Source organism: Gopherus evgoodei, chromosome 2 (assembly GCF_007399415.2).
Source record: "Gopherus evgoodei ecotype Sinaloan lineage chromosome 2, rGopEvg1_v1.p, whole genome shotgun sequence".
NCBI classification, from domain to species: domain Eukaryota; kingdom Metazoa; phylum Chordata; order Testudines; family Testudinidae; genus Gopherus; species Gopherus evgoodei.
Genome location: NC_044323.1, coordinates 277,644,891 through 277,664,138, shown reverse-complemented (window position 1 = coordinate 277,664,138; position 19,248 = coordinate 277,644,891). Strand labels below are relative to the sequence as shown.

The 19,248-nt window shown below is 44.7% G+C and overlaps 1 long non-coding RNA gene across 1 annotated transcript in view; it reads right to left on the bottom strand.

Annotated features, from left to right (window-relative positions):
- The window catches only part of LOC115647106, a 48,068-nt gene that overhangs the window by 21,313 nt on the left and 7,507 nt on the right, over positions 1-19,248 (bottom strand). The window contains exon 2 of the long non-coding RNA XR_003999212.1: positions 10,764-10,852. This is a non-coding gene — a long non-coding RNA (uncharacterized LOC115647106). The remainder of the gene's footprint in view (positions 1-10,763; positions 10,853-19,248) is intronic.

Below are 19,248 nucleotides of genomic sequence, written 5' to 3'. Positions count from 1 at the left end.
CCTATAGTCCTTATGCCTCTCCCTCCCTCCCCCATGCCCTCTCAGTTAGTACCAAGAGGTCCCTGGGTCACAATGTTTATTAGGGCCCAGATTCTGATGACCTTACTCATGCTGAATAATGCCTCCCTCTTACCGTGGCATCACTCGTTTCACCAGGACTCCTTGTGGAGTAAGGAATTATGCAATCTGAGGCTTCGGCTACACTTGCGAGTTACAGCGCAATAAAGCCGCCCACGGCGCTGTACCTCAGACCCCGTCCACACTGGCAAGGCACATACAGTGCTGTGTCTCCACCGCTACAGTGCTGTTGGTACTCCACCTCCCTGAGAGGAATAAAGAATATTCTGCTGCACTGCGGCGCCAGTGTGGCTGCCCAATGCGCTCTGATTGGCCTCCAGAAGTATTCAGCAGTATCCCATAATGCCTGTTTTAGCCACTCTGGTCATCAGTTTGAACTCTACCGCCCTGGCCTCAGGTGACCAACCATCAGACATGCCCTTTATATTCTCCGGGAATTTTAAAAATCCCCTTCCTGTTTGGTCAGCCAGGCATGGAGTGCTCTCAGCGAATCTTTCCAGGTGACCATGTCTCCATGCACCAAGCGATCCCCAGTATGGAGCAATGGCGAGTAGCTGGACCTCATCAGTGTTTTGAGGGAGGAAGCTGTCCAGTCCCAGCTGCGCTCCAGCCATAGGAATTACAATAGCTTCAGGCAGATATGAAGGGATATGATGGAAAGGGGCCATGACTGGGACACACTGCAGTGCAGGATTAAAGTGAAGCAGCTGCGGAGTGCCTACCGCAAAGCCTGCGAGGCAAACGGCCACTTGGGTGCTCCTCCCGTGACCTGCCGATTCTACAAAGAGCTGGACGGGATACTTGGGGGTGACCCCACCTCCACTCCGAGCACCACCATGGACACTTCAGAGTGGGACGAGGAGGAAAGTGGGAGTAAGGGTGCTGGAACAGGGGGACACACCCCGGAATCCCTGGAGGCATGCAGCCAGGAGCTCTTCTAGAGCCAAGAGGAAGGTAGCCAGTGGCAGCGGCCGGTATTTGATGGAGGACAAACAGAAGAGCAGGTTCCCAATAAGCGGCTTTTTTTGGGGAAGGAATTTTTTTGGTGCAGGCTCTTTGGGAGAGGAGGGTTAGGGCTGCATGCATGCCTAGATGCATATGATGTGGTCTATCACATTGCAGTAATCGGCCTCGGTAATCTCTTCAAAAGTCTCACCCAGAATGTAGGCAATGTGTTTGAGCAGGTTTCTTGGGAGAGCTACTGTGCTCCTTGTCCCAGTCAGGCTAACGTGTCCGAGCCACTGTGCCACGAGGGGCGGGGGGACCATTGCTGCACACAGGCAAGCTGCATATGGGCCAGGGCAGAAGCAGCATTGTACTAGAAGACCCTCCCTTGCTTCCCAGGTCACCCTCAGCAGTGAGATATCTTCCAGGATCAACTCCTGTGGAAAATGTTGGGACAGTGTTCAGTGTAGGTGCCCCTTGCAGCTGTTGGCTCTCCCCAAAGCTCAGAAACCCAGAGGACAGTATAGCCATGAAACAATCAGTCCCCCTTACTCACCAAAGCACGGAGAATCACCAGCAAAGCATGGATCAGCTGATAAGCATCATAGAGCGCCAAGCGACTTGATCCAGGCGCTCGTAACCATGCAGGCAGAACACTACCACGCCTGCCCACCCCCTGCAGCCCTTGTCCCAAAACTCTTTCCCTTGTGCCCCCATGACACCTCCAACCCACTTTCTCCAACATCCAGGTTCTTACCGCCACCAACTGCCTCCAACACCTGTATCTTCACTACCCAGCCCTGAAAACTATGACCCTTACCCTCTGCATGCAACCCCCATCACCATACAGTATAGCCATCCTGAAATGCAGCACTCATTGCACAGCACTCCAGACAGGACATATGCAAATCTGTGATTGTACCATTACTCACTCCACCCCCTTGCCCTTTCCGCTTCCCAAGCAGTTCCGTTTCTTTTCAATAAATGAATTTTCTTTTCAATAAATAGATTTTTGGCTTTGAAAACATTCTTTATTACTGCGTAAAGTAAAAGATACTTTAGCCCAGGAAAGAAACAGGTCAGCTTAGCAAACACAGATTCCTACTAACATTGGAACCACTACACTTCACTCCGTTGCAGGGCACCAGACGTTACTGCTCATTTTCAGCCTCAAATTTTATGTCAAGGCATCCCTAACCTTTGCAGCCCCATGCTGGACCCCTCTAATAGCCCTGCTCTCTGGCTGTGCAAATTCAGCCTCCAGGTGTTGAACCTCGGAAGTCCATGCCTGAGTGAAGCTTTCACCCTTCCCTTCACAAATATTATAGAGGGTACAGCACGCGGATATAACCGTGGGGGTGCTGTGTTCGGCCAAGTCCAGCTTCCCATACAGAGATCGCCAGCGGCCCTTTAAATGGTCAAAAGCACACTCCACAGTCATTCGGCACCGGCTCAGCCTGTAGTTGAACCATTCCTTGCTTCTGTTGAGGCTCCCTGTGTAGGGTTTCATGAGCCACCCATTAAAGGGCAAGTGGGGTCTCCAAGGATCACAGTGGGCATTTCGACTTCCCCTACTGTGATCTTCCGCTCTGGGAAAAAAGTCCCGGCCTGCAGCTTCCTGAACAGGGCAGTGTTCCGAAAGATGCATGTGTCATGCACCTTTCTGATCCAGCCTGCGTTAATGTCAATGAAACGCCCATGGTGATCCACAAGTTCCTGGAGAACCATAGAGAAATACCTCTTCTGATTAACATACTCGGATGTTAGGTGGGATGGTGCCAGAATATGAATATGGGTCCCATCTATCACCCCTCCACAGTTAGGGAAACCCATTTGGGCAAAGCCATCCACAATGTCCTGCACGTTCCCCAGAGTCACAGTTCTTCTGAGCAGGATGCGATTAATGGCCTTGCAAACTTGCATCAACACGATTCCAGTGGTCAACTTTCCCACTCCAAACTGGTTTGTGACCGATCGGTAGCTGTCTGGAGTTGCCAGCTTCCAGACTGCAATAGCCACCTGTTTCTCCACCGTCATGGCAGCTCTCAATCTCGTGTCCTTGCGCCGCAGGATGGGGGCGAGCTCCTCACACAGTACCATGAATGTGGCTTTTCTCATCTGAAAGTTCTGCAGCCACTGCTCGTCATCCCAGACTTGCATGACGATGTGATCCCACCACATAGTGCTTGTTTCCCGAGCCCAAAAGCAGCTTTCCACGGTGCTAAGCATGTCCGCGAACGCCACAAGCAATTTCATGTCATACGCATTACGCGACTCGATATCATCGTCAGACTCTTCACTGTCGCTTTGGAACTTAAAGAATAGCTCGACTGCCAAAACTGACGTGCTGGTGAGACTCGTCAGCATACTCCTCAGAGTTCGGGCTCCATTTCCCGCAGACCGAAAAGGAACACAGATCGCTTTGCACAGAAACCATTGAAAGATGGCATTGAAAGATGGTGCTAAATGTGGATGGAAACACAGGGATTGCTAGAATGTGAAGCGATGCATCATAGGGTGCTGGGACAGGACCCAGAATGCCCTGCACCCACGCCTCTTTCCCACAACCCACGGCGCCAGACTGGGAAGAGGTGCTCTGTGGGATAGCTGTGGGATAGCTGCCCATAATGCACCGCTCTCAATGTCACTGCAAGTGCCACAAATGTGGCCACGACAGTGTGGACACACTGCAGCACTTTCCCTACTCAGCTGTACGAAGGCAGGTTTAACTCACAGCGCTGTACATCTGCAAGTGTAGTCATGGTCTGAATGAACGCATCAGAATCTGGTCCTTGGTGTTTAGCCTCTTAATTACCTGCAGCAGCATCTCTGGAAGGAATTGCCCCTCCCTTCTCCTCCCATGATCCTTCTGTTTCTGAAGGAGGGAAGCTGGCCTCTTCCCATCAGACACTGCTGCAACCCCACCCACCATGAACACTGCTGCAGCTGAGCCCATTTGACCAAGTCATGCATCCTGTGTTGTACCTTTCCATCGTCACTTGATGCTTTATCTCAAAAGATCTGATCTCTGTTGTCTGCATCCATGGTCCTACTGATAGGTTTAAGACAGAGATTCTCAAATGGAGGGTTGGGACCCCTCAGGGGGTTGCGAGGTTATTCCTGGGGGGTCATGAGCTGTCAGCCTTCACCTGAAACCCCACTTTGCCTCCAGCATTTATAATGGTGTTAAGTATATAAAAAGTATTTTTAATTTATAAGGAGGGGTCGCACTCAGATGTTTGCTATGTAAAAGGGGTCATCAGTACAAAAGTTTGAGAACCACTGGTTTAAGGTAAAGCCCACTATGATGAGATGTTAATGATTAAGCTGGTGAATATTCATTCATCAGAAAGTGAAATGATGTTAATATAAAATGAACACAAGATCTACTCTGTTTTTCATTCAATTAACAGTACAGTCATGACTAACTGCCCTGTGGTGATGTAGATTTAGTCAAGTCATTAAGATTTCAGATTACATGTGGTGCTAACTCCCCTTTCTCTGCCCCGAGCCTCTTTTTCGGCCTATCACAATCCATATTGAAACAAAATCACCAGGGGTTAAAAAAGCTAAATTGGATTACAGTCACACTCTTCAGAAAATAGAGTATTCCTAGTAATTGCACTCCATTGAATAAATATCCCTACATTAGTTTACATCACATTAGTATTCTGACAATGATTATTTTCATTGTAATTTCCTTGTCCGGGAATAAGTGCAACACAGTGCATGGTGCACAAACAATTGCTGCATTCTGAGCTTTCATGTGTTAAAGATGAAACTGCGTCCTGAGTGCAGTATTAATACAATCTTAGATTTTAAAAAGACCTTTCTCTAATTCTGGAGACTTAAGAGCCAGATAACTGAGAGCCTGATCCTGCTCACTGAAGTCACTGTGAGTTCTGCCATTTATTTCAGCAGATGGGGGGTCCTTGAAAGTTATTTTTCTTTCTATTGCAGTACTCTCCAACAATGCGTTAGTAGCTTTGCAAACATACAGGACCAGATTGCTCTACCTGCACTCATATTGGATAGCATTTATTACAATGGGACTTCTTATGGTCAGACTCTCTCAGAGGTCCAGAGAGGCCCAGGCCACTTCCAGCTTTTGAGGCCCCTAGCCATAATAAAAATTAAAAATGACAACACAGGAAAACAAAATATGGCACCAGAAAAAGAGTGAGACATATTTTGAATATTTCTTTCTATTTAACAAATACTTTTCTAGCCTTTTTCTGTGCAAATCAATGCACTGATTATTGAGGAAAAATCTAGCTTTCGTGCAAGGTCACAGCTGATATCAAGCATGGCAAGCCCATTCAAATGCTCTTGTCCCATAATTGAAGGGTGATAGTCCTTTATCTGCTTCAACATGTTGAAGGTGCGTTCACCTGAAGCCACTGATGCAGCCAAACTGACAAAAATACACAGCGCAATTGTGATATTAGGGTACATGCCAGAGAGTCCACGTTTGAGTATTTCTTGAAGCAATTCCTTTGGCTTGCAATCCAATTTAAAGTTCGTTGAATATATTCATTTGAGGAAGATGACCTCGTCACTGAGATCTTTCGAGATTTCTTTGTTGGACTGTTGCTGAAATTGTTCAGCTGCAGAAAGTAGATCTTCATTACTCAGTCTGTTGAACCACCAAAGAAATCCTAAAAGGGTACAAATTAGTCGCAGTGACTCATATCGACGTGTAAGATCTGATTGAATAGAGTCAATGATGACAAGGAAGACACTGACCCTATAATGCTGCTTGGCATCGGATTCAGTAGATAAGTTTCGATTGGTGGAGAACTCCGAAGAAATGCCAATATACAGTGCTACTGATTTGGACTCAGTAAGGATTGCATCCCATGGTTCATTAATCTGTTGAATGTCATTGATAAGACTTTCAGTGTTATCCCTCTCAACATCAAGTGTAGCACTGTGTGCTTCGATTAACAGATGAGTTTGTTAGATCATTTTAAGTAGCTTCATCCACAAAGATGACATCAGAATTCATTCAAATTTGAACATGTGCTTCTGAATAGACTGAAGTTTAGTTCGAGCCTGTGCAGTGAGATTGAGAGATTCAAGCTCATTTATAGCCTTTCTCACTGAATTCAAATGCTGTGCAACTGGTTGAACACCATCAATCCATGCAGACCATCTAGTTTTGGACATTCCATGCAGTGAAACAGGAAGATATTGCTTCAGAATTTCCCACCTTTTGGGACTGCTACTGAAGAGATTGTATATTTGTTGAACAGTTCCAAAGTAAGTAATTGCCTCCTCGCATGATTCAGCACAATCAACACCTACAAGGTTTAGTGTGTGGTTTCCACAGCTGGAGAAAATACAGTTTGAATTATGCTCAAGCAGAACTGCTGGTACACCTTTGTACTTCCCAGCCATATTAGATCCATTGTCATAGGCTTGACCAATGCAGACTTGAAAATCTAATGTAAAACCTTCTAGAATTGCTAGTACTCTAGCAGCAATTTCTTTTCTAGTTTTTCTCATGAAACTATCAAGGAAAATAAACCTTTCCTCAATTGAAAATATTAAGCTGTCTACACTCTTAATATATTGAATAACCATAGTAGTCTGTTCCTTGTGAGAACAATCTGGAGTGGCATCAACAATGATTGAAAAATACTTGGCATTTCGAATCTCATCAAGAATTGTTGTTTGTACGAATGACCCACGTAGCTCAATAAACTTGTTTTGTATGTGTGTGGAGAGATAATGAACTTGTATGTGCTTTTGACTCTTTTGCAATTCTTGAACATGTTTAACATGCTCTGAGAAAAGTGGGTCATATTTGCTGAGGAGCTCAACTATGCCTAGAAAGTTTCTATTTGCACGATCACCAATGCGTTGACTGGAACCAAAGAAAGCCAATCCCCACTCCGAAAGAAAAAGGATGACATTCAGGATATGCTCAGGAAGTTTTTTCCAGTTATTCATTTCTGTAGAGAGTTCAGTCAAAGTAAATTCTCAACTGAACTTTCAGCTGATGGCTGATTTCTATGCAACACAGTTTTCTTTGTGTGACATTGAACTCTCATGTGATGGTATTTGGTCTTTCAACTTCCTCCAACCTGTGTTGATGCTCCATCCTGATTGATCAAAGAGAACTGATGTATTTGCAGCACTTTTGTTCAAAATGAAACAGAGTGCACAGTACAGAGACTGCTTTTCCATACTCCAGCATAACTAATCTCTTGTGCAGGTCTCACAATTTGGAAGAGTTTTTAATCAGCAGACGAGTAGGGAAAGCATGATTATCAACATCTCGTGGAATGTTACTTGGAATTGCAAAACAACTAATTTGAAGGAAAGATTGCATTTGGGCAGCATTGGTCTTGTCAATAATTCCAATGTCAGTCACAGTCACACTTGCAATACTCATGAATTGCTCTTGCTGCGTAAGATCTGCATCTTCCTGTTGTTGTTGAGTTTCTTGATCATACACTGGATCTTCTGCTGCATCTGTTGCCAGTGGCACCTCTTCTTGACTACTGTCCTCATGTTCAAGTATTGGCATTGAAAAATCACCTGTTGCAGTTGTGGAGTTTTCATTATCTGTAGCATTGTTTGTTGGGGAAGGTATGTTTTCCAGTGGTTTGAGGAATGAAGTTATTGGCTTGGAGCTCTTAGCTGCTGCTTCACTCAGTTGTTTTCACTGTCTCTTGCTTGCACCAATTTAAAATCTCCTCTTCAAAGTGATCTAGCTGGTCAATATGTAGCCTATCCACACTTGAAATAATCTGCTGTAAATAAGTATCTTATCTGCACTTGAAATCTTCTACTATAAACGTGTTGTCATAAACAGATAAGAAAAGTTAATAGCACAAAAGTACTTTATATCTCTTTGACTGTAAAGGGTTAACAAGTTCAGTAAGCCTGGCTGTCACCTGACCAGAGGACCAATAAGAGGACAGGATACTTTCAAATCTTGAGGGAGGGAAGTTTTTGTGTGTGCTGTTAGTTTTTGGTGGTTGTTCACTCTGGGTTCTGAGAGTGACCAGACGTGCAACCAGGTTTCTCTCCAATCTCTCTGATACAGTCTCTTATATGTCCAGAATAGTGAGTACTAGATAGATAAGGCGAGTTAGGCTTATGCTTGTTTTCTTTATTTGCAAATGTGTATTTGGCTGGAAGAAGTTCAAATGTGTATTTGGCTGAAAGGAGTTCAAATTGGTATTTTGCTGAAAAGATTTTAATTTGTACTTGTATACTTCGGCTGGGAGCGTGTTCCCAGTGTCTGTAGCTGAAAGACCCTGTACCTATTCCATTTTTTTTTAAATTAACAAAGATAATTTTTACTGTTTTTTCTTTCTTTAATTAAAAGCTTTTCTTGTTTAAGAACCTAATTGTTTTTTTTATTCTGGTGAGACCCCAGGGGACTGGGTCTGGATTCACCAGGGAATTGGTGGGGAGAAAGGAGGGAAGAGGGAGAGAGGACTGATTTCTCTCTGTGCCAGGATTATTTTCTCTCAGGAAGAGTCTCGGAGGGGGAAAGAGAAGGAGGGAGGAAGGTGAATTGTCCTCTCTGTTTTGTGATTCAAGGAGTTTGAATCACAGTGATCTTCCAGGATAACCTGGGGGGGAAGCTTGGGAGAGGCAACGGTGAGGGAAAGGGTTTACTTTCCTTGTGTTAAGATTCAGAGGGTCTGGGTCTTTGGGGTTCCCGGGCAAGGTTTTGGGGGGACTAGAGTGTACCAGGCACTGGAATTCCTGGTTGGTGGCAGCGCTACAAGTACTAAGCTGGTAATTGAGCTTAGAGGAATTCATGCTGGTACCCCATCTTTTGGACGCTAAGGTTCAGAGTGGGGAATTATACCATGACACATGTACACAACTGCTGAATGGTACACAAATGCTGAAAAGACTTAAAATGAAGGAATACTAATTAAGAACACAAAATGAAACAGTCAGACAGGTTATTATCCTTATCACTGAATCAAAACTCAAGCACGCAAGGTATAACATAACAGGCTGAATTGAAGACAAAGGGATTACATATATATACTAAACACAGACATGGATACAGACAGAGGGATAATGTCAAAAAATTTCAAACATATGTCCTCATGAAACTTACTGTACAAGACTGTCCTCACAAATGTTCACCTTGAAACTTGGCCTATAGACTACAAAAGCCTATGGTGATGGCCAAGCTACCATGCTAGGCCTCAACCAACCAACCAGTCACCTCTTTTAGCTACCATATGAGATAATAATGAGGAATTCTCACACATAAAAAATTGCTTTGTCAACTACAGGTAAAACTATAAAGACACTAAAATGCAACAATTCTCTACCTTTCAACACACACTTGATCCAGCACCAGCAGCTAGTAGTGGTTTGTTTATATAATCAGCTGATCTGAGAGGACACGTTCCTCATGGTCTAATCTTGTGCCATCAGAACCGATATACTTCTATTAATATTTATGAACATTTTAAAATCTTTAATATAACAAAATCTATATCAGTTAACAAAAAAATTGGCCACTGGTACCGGCTGGTACCGCTGATGTTAAAGCGCTGCACGGTCTCTGATGGGAGGGCGCAAAAGGGGCAACGACATTAAAGGTCTGCCACGGCAAAGGACCCTGCTTTAACGTTGTTGCCCCTTTTGCCTCCCCTCCTCCCTCCACCGGGCCGCTGATGGGAGGCGCAAAAGGAGCAGTTGCCCCAGGGCTGGAGATTTCAAAGGGCCTGGGTCTCTAGCTGCTGCCAGAGCCCTGGGCCCTTTAAATCACTGCTGGAGCCCCAGATGGCGCAGGCTAGGCAGCGCAGATGGGCTGGATGGGGGACACTGACCCCCAACCTCGCTCCTTCCTCCTAAGGCCCCGCCCCTTTCATGGGTGCCTGAGTCAGCCCCGTATCGGTAAGAGTTCAATTTTACTTTCACTCCTGGCTAGGCGTTGGGCTCTTTACTGATAAGTTATTTTCATACCTAGTGCAACACACTAAGTAGCAAGCACCCAAGGGACATGTATGCACGCCACCAAGTGGATGAGAGGGGACCAAAATGGGGTGGAGAAGCCATTATACACGTAATCATGAAAAGCCAGGGGTTGGATTGGACCAGTCTGCAGCAGCTAAGAGAGCCATCATTACAGCACTGAAGGCTGCCATCATGTACTCCAGAACCTATGTTTTAATTTAAAAATTAAAAAAGCCTCTTCTGATCCTTGTGGTTGCAAAGAAAACCTTCCAAACTTGAACTGCAGCAGTGATGTTTGTCTGAGAAGTGAAATCTGATGAAGAGATGTACAACCTGCTGTGAGCAGCATCTCTTGTTGGTGGCACAATTCCTTTTTTTTTTTTTTTTTAATAATTGGAGATATACCTATCTCCTAGAACTGGAAGGGACCTCAAAAAGTCATTGGGTGCAGCCTACTGCCTTCACTAGCAGGACCAAGCACTGATTTTCGCCCCAGAGCCTAAGTGGCCCCCTCAAGGATTGAGCTCATAACCCTGGGTTTAGAAGCCAATATTCAAACCACTGAGCTATCCCTCACAGCTTGAGAAAATACTGCATTTATTTCTTTCCAGTCTGACTCCTTGAGGGAGCAGTACCACCACAAGATGCTCCACTCAGCCCATAGGACCACAGGAACCTCTCTAGATTCCAGTATTAGAACCTAGTGGTTGGAGCTCTGCAGGTCCAGAGAGGTTCCAGAATCAAGAAAGGACAATATCTTGGTATGTCTGCTTCCAGCGATATCATTTCCTTACCTCCAACCCTTTCAGGGATTATCCAGGTGTATTGCCCCTTCTGATGCAAGAACCCCATGAGGATGGTTCAGGAGCAGCCACTCCTGAGGCTGGAACAAACAAGAAAACACAGATTTGTCACATGCATGGCTCTAATCTCTGGCAGGTCTCCAAAGATCTGAGCCACTACTAAAATCTCTGTGTTCAGGCAGAAGAACACTCTTCCCATTTCACTGAAGGCCAGGACCACCCCACAGACAGAACAATACAAAGGAAACTGCTCCTGATCTGACTCCCACTGGAGTCAATAGGAATATTCCTATTGTGTTCAATGGGAGCTGGATCAGTTTTTCTATGAGCAGGGACATTATGGTGCTAATATGTCGTGCACACTAACGGTGAGGTTTAATAGTGTTGGGCGGCAGTTAACTGAAATGAACTTTAGGTAATGATCCAAGACGTAACAATTTAGAGGTGGGAGAGGAGAAGAAGGAAACAGAGCATACAGTACAGGAAAGGGGTTTAACAATAGCTGATATACTCATATGTGACATCAGTATCTTGGCTCAGTAGCCATGGATATCATAAAACCACCATGTACAATCAGACACAATCTGTGCTCTGTATGTCATTATACGTCCAGAATGAACACAGCATGGTTATGAAATTCATTCTCCTGCCTTAGAGACCGCATGGTCTTTCCAGGGTAAGGCTGAGGTCGCTGTCTTGTGACAGCAAAAATCTTCTGTTTTCCGCCTGGTTTTTATAATCTTGCCAGCATTGAGTTAACTAGTTCGATTTTATTTTTGTATATGGCGTTAGCCTTGGGGAAAAAAATAAAACAAGACGAAGAAATGAAACAGTTTAGTACATGCATAAAAACACATAAAATGGGATGTAAACCCATAAATCTGATTAGTGCGCAAATCTGGATATTTTATTAATTAAAAGATAAATGAAATAAATCACATTTTAAATTGAACTCCACATTGTAGCTATTTTGACCATGTGTGTTTAGAAAAGGTTGCAGAGGGTCTTCAGTTGATTTTTATTTTTCACTTTAGTTACAAATTTTAAAATCTGCATGGGGGGAAAGGGGGTTGGGCCATGGGCAGTTAAAAAGAAAAAAACCCAAATCACTACGTTGTTAAAAATCACATGCAATTTCTGATCCCACTTTAAGTACAATGTTCTAAAAGCACCTTTGTTCCATTTGGCAAAAGAAAGCAATAATCCAGGCACTGGTCTTTGCTAGTAAAGCAAATTCAAGGAGCAAAAAACCCTTAATCTTAGCAACAACAGGATTTGGCTTTTTAGACCAGGAGCTTTGAGCAAAACAAAACAAAACAAAAAACAAAAACCCACCACTTTTTAGAAAAGTTAAAACCTAAGTAATAACTTTTTCAAAGCATCTTTTGGGAAAAGAATGAGGGCTTTGTTCCAGCGCAGGTGGATGAGCCCAGACATGTCCCGCACAATGCGGCTTCCTTCAAATAGAAAATGTGTAAAGACTCTTTTTTTGCCCCTCCTGCTAGTACCAACTGCAATGGCTCACGTAAAGGACTTTATTTATTAAAGGCCAGGTGCTGTGAGCTGAAACTTACACTGACACACACCTTACTCTGGGAGTAGCCATAATAAGATCAACAAGAAAGGGATGGAGAATTTGGTCCTTAAGGAATGTATTTATTTTGGATTTATAATACACATCTGTTGTATGTATAGACTTATCAAGCACACCTATCACCAGGGAGTATATACATAGTTATTAAACAATACACAAAGGATGACATTAATTCATGTGCATTGCACATGCAAGGTCCTATATGCCAGTTATATTCTGGAATCTGCACTCCACCAGGGGATGAGAGCAGAATGTCTTCCCATTGCCATTTGATGTTCATTCAGATAACCCCGCCCCCTAGAGGTCCCTTCCCCATGCATCCACAGGGTTGAGCGGCTTCCCTGCCGGACAACCAGTTTACTCCTGAAGGCCCGATGAGTAAGAAATGATGCAACTACATTATTACCTCTCCTGAGAGTTTTAATGGGAGAGAGGCCTTAGATCAGGGGTAGGCAACGTATGGCACAGGTGCCAAAGTCGGCACGCGAGCTGATTTTCAGTGGCACTCACACTGCCTGGGTCCTAGCCACTGGTCTGGGGGGCTCTGCATTTTAATTTAATTTTAAATGAAGCTTCTTAAACATTTTAAAAGCCTTATTTACTTTACATACAAAAATAGTTTAGTTATATATTATAGACTTGTAGAAAGTGACCTGCTAAAAACGTTAAAATATATTACTGGCACGTGAAACCTTAAATTAGAGTGAATAAATGAGGATTTGGCACACCACTTCTGAAAGGTTGCCAACCTCTGCCTTAGATTTTACTCAGCTCTTATTGACTCAGACTCAGGATGAAGTAAAAGCCTCAGGGTCTGTTAGGCATTATTAATAGGCAGATCTAGTATGCCTGTTGGATATAAAACTATTTTCCTGGCTTTGTTTAATCTGTGTTAGTAACCCTAAAAATGACAAGATTTCTCTACCATGTTAAAAGCAAAAGTGAAACTGACTCTTAAACAGGCCATGAACCTATCCAGACACCCTGGGCAAGCTAACAGTGAAGTGCAAAAAAGTACACACCAACCTGAATTCAATTAAAGTAGATTAGTTGCATTAATAATCCAAAGTGTTATCCATGACACGTGGATGGACACATTTATTTTGAATGTATGAGGTTGACTTCTCATCTCATTTACACTGTTTATGGTCCATGACGTTTTTTTTCTTGACAGCTAGTTTCTCTTGGATTTTATTGTTAAACCTTCGTACTGACAGTGAGTCAGTAAATAATCACATGCACCCTCAGCAAAATAATATTTGGCCTAACCTTGATCAGATTCTTCCAAGATCAGGAGATCATAGGTGTTAGAAAGGGAGGATACCTATTAGAGTTAGATCATTGAATCAATGCATCCTTCCAAGTGCAAGATATAGAACTTGCTCTATCTCCCATTAAAGTCAATGGGAGACTTTCCATTGACTGTGGAAGGAGTTGGATTGGGTTCATAACCCTCGTCTGGAGGACATATGCTAATCAAATGATATTCTACTTCCTGCTTTGATGAGTTTCTTCTTACTGTCCCTTTTAAAATAAAAAAAAATGCACTGTAACCTGGCTTTCCATTGGAATTGTTTTGCGGAATTTGATGCAGGCAAGATAAAGAGCTGATTGTTACAAGGACTTACTCTGGTAAGCACTTTGTGTTCCCTTTGTGAGGTGGGCTTTCCTTCCAAAAATAAAGAGAGCTCCATTTTTCCCATACTGAATATTTATCTTCACCTACAGCTTTGCACATTCTGTTATCTCCCTCATGTGGAACCTCAGCAAAGCACTTAAATCATGGTGAAATAACAGCACACTGCTAAGAAACAGGATCTGGTGGGGAGACAACAACTTGCCTGTGTACGGGAACTGTTTGAAATTAAACACTGCCTGTAAGTATGAACATCAAGCCCAGTCTGCAAGGCGGGGCAGCCCTTTCCCTTCCACTGTGTTGTAAACTGGGGGGGAAGATGCATTAGAATTCTTTCGCTGAACCCAGCCAGGCTGAGAGGAGTGCCACGCACTGCCCTGCATCTCTATGCTGTGACAGCCTGCAGAGAAGGATGAACTGCAATGGCTAGAGGGCTTCCCTGCAGCTGCTGATGAGCTAGTGTCAGACTCCTGTCTGGCAGACAGCCCTCAAAAGTAAAAGAAAAAAAAGAGAGAAATGAATGATAGCGTCTCCCTCACTCTCCTGCCCCCTTCCTCCACTTGGAATCAATTCACATCACCAGGCAAAAGAACATCTGTCTACAGGAAGGAGAACGTGTACTGTTGTCAGTTCGAACAGGTATTAAAATCATTATTATGAGCACACACATCATTATCCGTGGGGTACTTTGTAAATCCAATCCTGCGGAGCCATCAGGCAGGCCAGCAGTTTCCTCTACAGTAGATTCTACCAGGGATATGATTTTCATCTAACAAGTTCCCAGGGCTGGCGGAATATCCATCTGCACCTGCCACTGCTCCCTGAAGTGTGTGCTGCAAGAGTTTACCGTGAGAACTGGATAATACAGTTGCTTGCTTGAGTCTCGTGCTGTTTCCTCATCACATGTCCTCTTGAAAGGAATGGTAATTGTTTAACACAGCAGCCATCGCGCAAGCGCCTTGTATCAGAAAGCGAGCTGATTGTCTCCAGACTCAAGCTCAACTGAGATAGAAAATTGTCATTAGTTAGTTGCAGTGATGAGTGAATCCTCCCAAGCGACATAGGGGTGGCTTGTCCTAGTTAGTCACCTGCGGTGTCTGAGTGTACGGCATCACTGCTATCGAGCTGCAGACTCAGGGATAGTTCCAGACCCACAGGAGTATGCATGAATGGGTTGCATTTGTCCTATATGTTGGTATTGGTGGCCAGGACTACATACTACTGGAGATGGGCCTGAATAAAGATTCAAAGACCTCCCTGAACACGGTGGAAGCTGGTGGGCTTATCCAAATTCTGAGGCTCCCATCTCTGAAACAGGCTGCACCTAGGAATTCTTCTACCTATCTATGGAACATTTATGGGCCCCATTACCATGATATCTGAGCACATCGCCATCTTAAATGTGTTTATTTTCCCTCACAACACCCCTTTGAGGTAAGGGAAGTGCTCTTCTCCTCATCTGACAGATGGGAATCTGGGACACAGAGGGCTAGATCCTCAAAGGGACTTAGGCTCTGCATTGCACCACCTAAGCACAAGGCCTCCTGCTGCCTAGTGGACCCCTCAGCCCTGAGTTAGACGCTCTGGCTCCCTATGCAATGCATGGGCTGAGATAAGCACCTAAGAAAGGGATCCTCAGAAGCCAAGCAGAATGGGTAGCTGCCTAACCTAGACAGGGGGGAAATGCAGAGGGAAGGGATGAGGCTTAGGGCCCAGCTCTCTTTCTCATTGATCTGGGCCTTTGGCACAGGACTGGAGTTGGGCACCTGTTATAAACAGATCGCTAAGGGTTAATGTCTCTTTCACCTATAAAGGGTTAACAAACAGAGGACCAATCAGGAGATAAGATACTTTCAAATCTCCTGGAGGGAAGCCTTTGTTTGTGGGTTTTGAGTTTGGCTTTGTTCTCTCTGGGTCCTGGACGGGACTAGAGGTGCAACCAGGTTTCTGCCAATCTCCCTGCTACAGTCTCTCATCTATTCAGACTTGTGAGTAAGAAAAGGCGGTCATAGTCTTTTAATTTGTTTTTTGTTTCATTTACATATGTGTACTTGCTGGAAGTAGCTTAAATTGTGTTTCTGCTGGAGAAAGTTTCTTTCTATTGTTTATAAGTTGAAAGACCCTGTAACTTTTTACCATCTAAAGTGCAGAGATAAACCTTTTACTTTTTTCTTTCTTTTTTATTAAAAGTTTTGCTTTTTAAGACTTGTTAATTTTTTTCTCCTAGTTAAGGTTTAAGAGAATTGGTGGGAAGAAGGAAGGATAAATTTTCTCTTTGTGTTATATTCACGCAGCTTGTATTGCCTCTGGGTGAAGGGGAAGGTAACACTCCTCTCGGTGTGGTGATTCAAGAAGTTGAATCAGGCGATCTCCTAGTGTTCCAAGGGCGGGAAGGAGCTGGGAGGAAGAAGAGAGGGGGAAGGGAATGGTTTATTCCCCTTTGTTGTGAGACTCAGGGAATCTGGGTCTTGGGGTCCCCAGGGAAGGTTTTGGGGGGACCAGAGGGTATCTAGCCCTGGAAAATTCCTGATTTGTGGCAGCATATCAGACCTAAGCTGGTAATTAAGCTTAGGGAAACTCATGCTAGTACCCATATTTTGGACGCTAAGGTCCAGAATTGGGAATTATACTACGACATGTTGGCAGTGGTTGGAATAGTAGAATCCAAAAGCCAGTAAAATTATTAATTTTCTTTTTTTCTGTTAGCTGCTTGTAAGCAGAGAGAAGGGTTTGTTTTTTTTAAACCTACAGCCAGAGAATTTTGTTTTTCCTTGCTCCGTTTGGCCGTGCATAGAAACGGCCTCAGGCAAGGGCCATTAAGTTTAGCAGGGGTCTTTTGTTAGACAATAGAACTCCAGCTGTGAGTCAACTACACCAGCAGAACACACATGCAAAAGAAGGTTTTCCTTTTGTTCTAGTTTTATTCGGGAAGACTTGTTAGAAACACTCTGTTGCTTAGCAACAGAGCAGGCAGCAGAGGAACAGTAATTCAGACAGTAAACCAGCAGAGGGCACCCCAACACAAGAAAACAGGAACCATGACTTCCAAGGCAAAAATGGAGGCAGAGATACAAATCAAAGAAGCAGACCACAGGCAACAAATGGAAAGAAGACAAAAAGAGGTGGAGCTGAAAGAAAGGGAAGAAAACAGCAAACTGGCAGCCTACAAAAGAGAGCAAGCAGCCAAAGATGCAGCCCACCAACGAGAACTGGAAAAACAACAAAATTAGAGTGAAGAGAGGGAAAAAGAGAGAAAGCATGAAATGGACTTGGCGCGGGCCAGGCAGGATGCTCCAGCCAATCCTAACAACCCTGCGCCAATGATTGTTCCACATCACAAGAAATTTCCCACCTACAAGGCAGGTGATGACACTGAGGCCTTCTTAGAAAATTTTGAAAGGGCCTGCCTTGGGTACAGCATCTCTGAAGACCAGTACATGGTAAAATTGAGGCCACTGTTCAGTGGACCCTTAGCAGAGGTGGCGGCAGAAATGCCTAAGGAAAAAATGAACGATTATAAACTTTTTCAAACCAAGGCCAGATACAGAATGGGGATAACACCTGAACATGTCCGTCGGCGGTTCAAAAACCAAAAATGGAAACCAGATGTGTCATTCCCCCGACATGCCTACCACATTGCAAAGAATTATGAAGCCTGAATATCAGGAACAAAAGTTAACAGTCTGGACGAGCTGCACCTCCTGATACAAATGGAGCAGTTCTTAGATGGTATTCCTGAGGAAATAGAGAGTTACATCCTAGATGGGAAACCCAAAACGGTAATCGAGGTGGGGGAGATTGAAGCCATATGGATAGAAGTGGCAGAAAAGAAAAAAGCTATTGTCAAGAGGAGCGACTACCCCAGGGTGCACACCGACAATAAACCCTACAACCGAAGGCAGCCAAAGACCCCACCAACAACCCAAGGAAAGCCACAGAAGCCCTATTCTTCCACCTCACCAGTCTCCAGTAATTCACCTCGACCCAGTGACCAGTCAGCTGGAAGATGCTTTAAGTGTAATGAACTGGGACATATAAAGGCCAACTGCCCAAAGAACCCCAACCGAGTGCAGTTCATTACACCACCATCACCCCAAAGATCCCCAGGCCCAGATGCCTCTCAAATACCCTTGGAGCGAAGGGAGATTTTGAGAGTGGGCGGAAAGAAGGTTACTGTGTGGAGAGACATGGGGGCACAAGTGTCAGCTATCCACCAATCCTTCGTCGACCCCAAATTCATCAACCCAAAGGCCCAAGTGACAATTTACCCCTTCATGTCACAAGCGGTAAACTTGCCTACAGCTGAACTGCCTGTCCAGTACAAAGGCTGGTCAGGAATGTGGACTTTTGCAGTCTATGACAATTATTCCATCCCCATCTACTGGGGAAAGATTTGGCCAACCAGGTGAAGCAGACCAAGAGAGTAGGAATGGTTACACGTAGCCAAACCAGGCAAGCTTCCAGACTAATTCCTGTACCTGAGCCGTCCACAGAGGCCCCATCTGTGTTACGAGAGACCCAGACAGAGGTAGTGGACCCGGATCCCATGCCAACAACGGAAACAGCCACAGTGCTTCCAGTCCCAGACCAGGAACTGGAAAAGCAGCCAGCACCAGAACCGGTGCCAGCACTGATGACAGTGCTTGCAAATCCATCTTCAACCCCAATGCCAGAGGGCTCCAGCGAGCCTGAACTGGCAGAAGCAGCAGACAACCACACCCAAGAGGCTCAGCCAGAGCCTGAAATAACCCCTGGTGCACCAGTGGAAAGCGGCTCACCAGCAACGGAAACAACCTCATCACCTACATCGCTTCCAGAGGGACCAAGCCCAAGTCCCCAGTCTAAGGAAGAACTGGTGTCTCCAGCTTCAAGGGAACAGTTCCAGACTGAGCAGGAAGCAGATGACAGCCTTCAGAAGGCTTGGGCGGCAGCACAGAGCACCCCACCGCCTCTCAGCTCTTCTAATCGATCCCGGTTTCTTCTAGAACAAGGACTTTTATACAAGGAAACTCTTTCTAGTGGACACCAGGAAGACTGGCATCTGCAAAACCAGTTGTGTTCCAATTCAGTACAGGGAAAAGCTCTTAAGCTTAGCCCATGATCATCCCAGTGGCCATGCTGGGGTGAACAGAACCAAAGACCGGTTGGGGAAGTCCTTCCACTGGGAGGGGATGGGCAAGGATGTTGCCAAGTATGTCCAGTCTTGTGAGGTATGCCAAAGGGTGGGAAAGCCCCACGACCAGGTC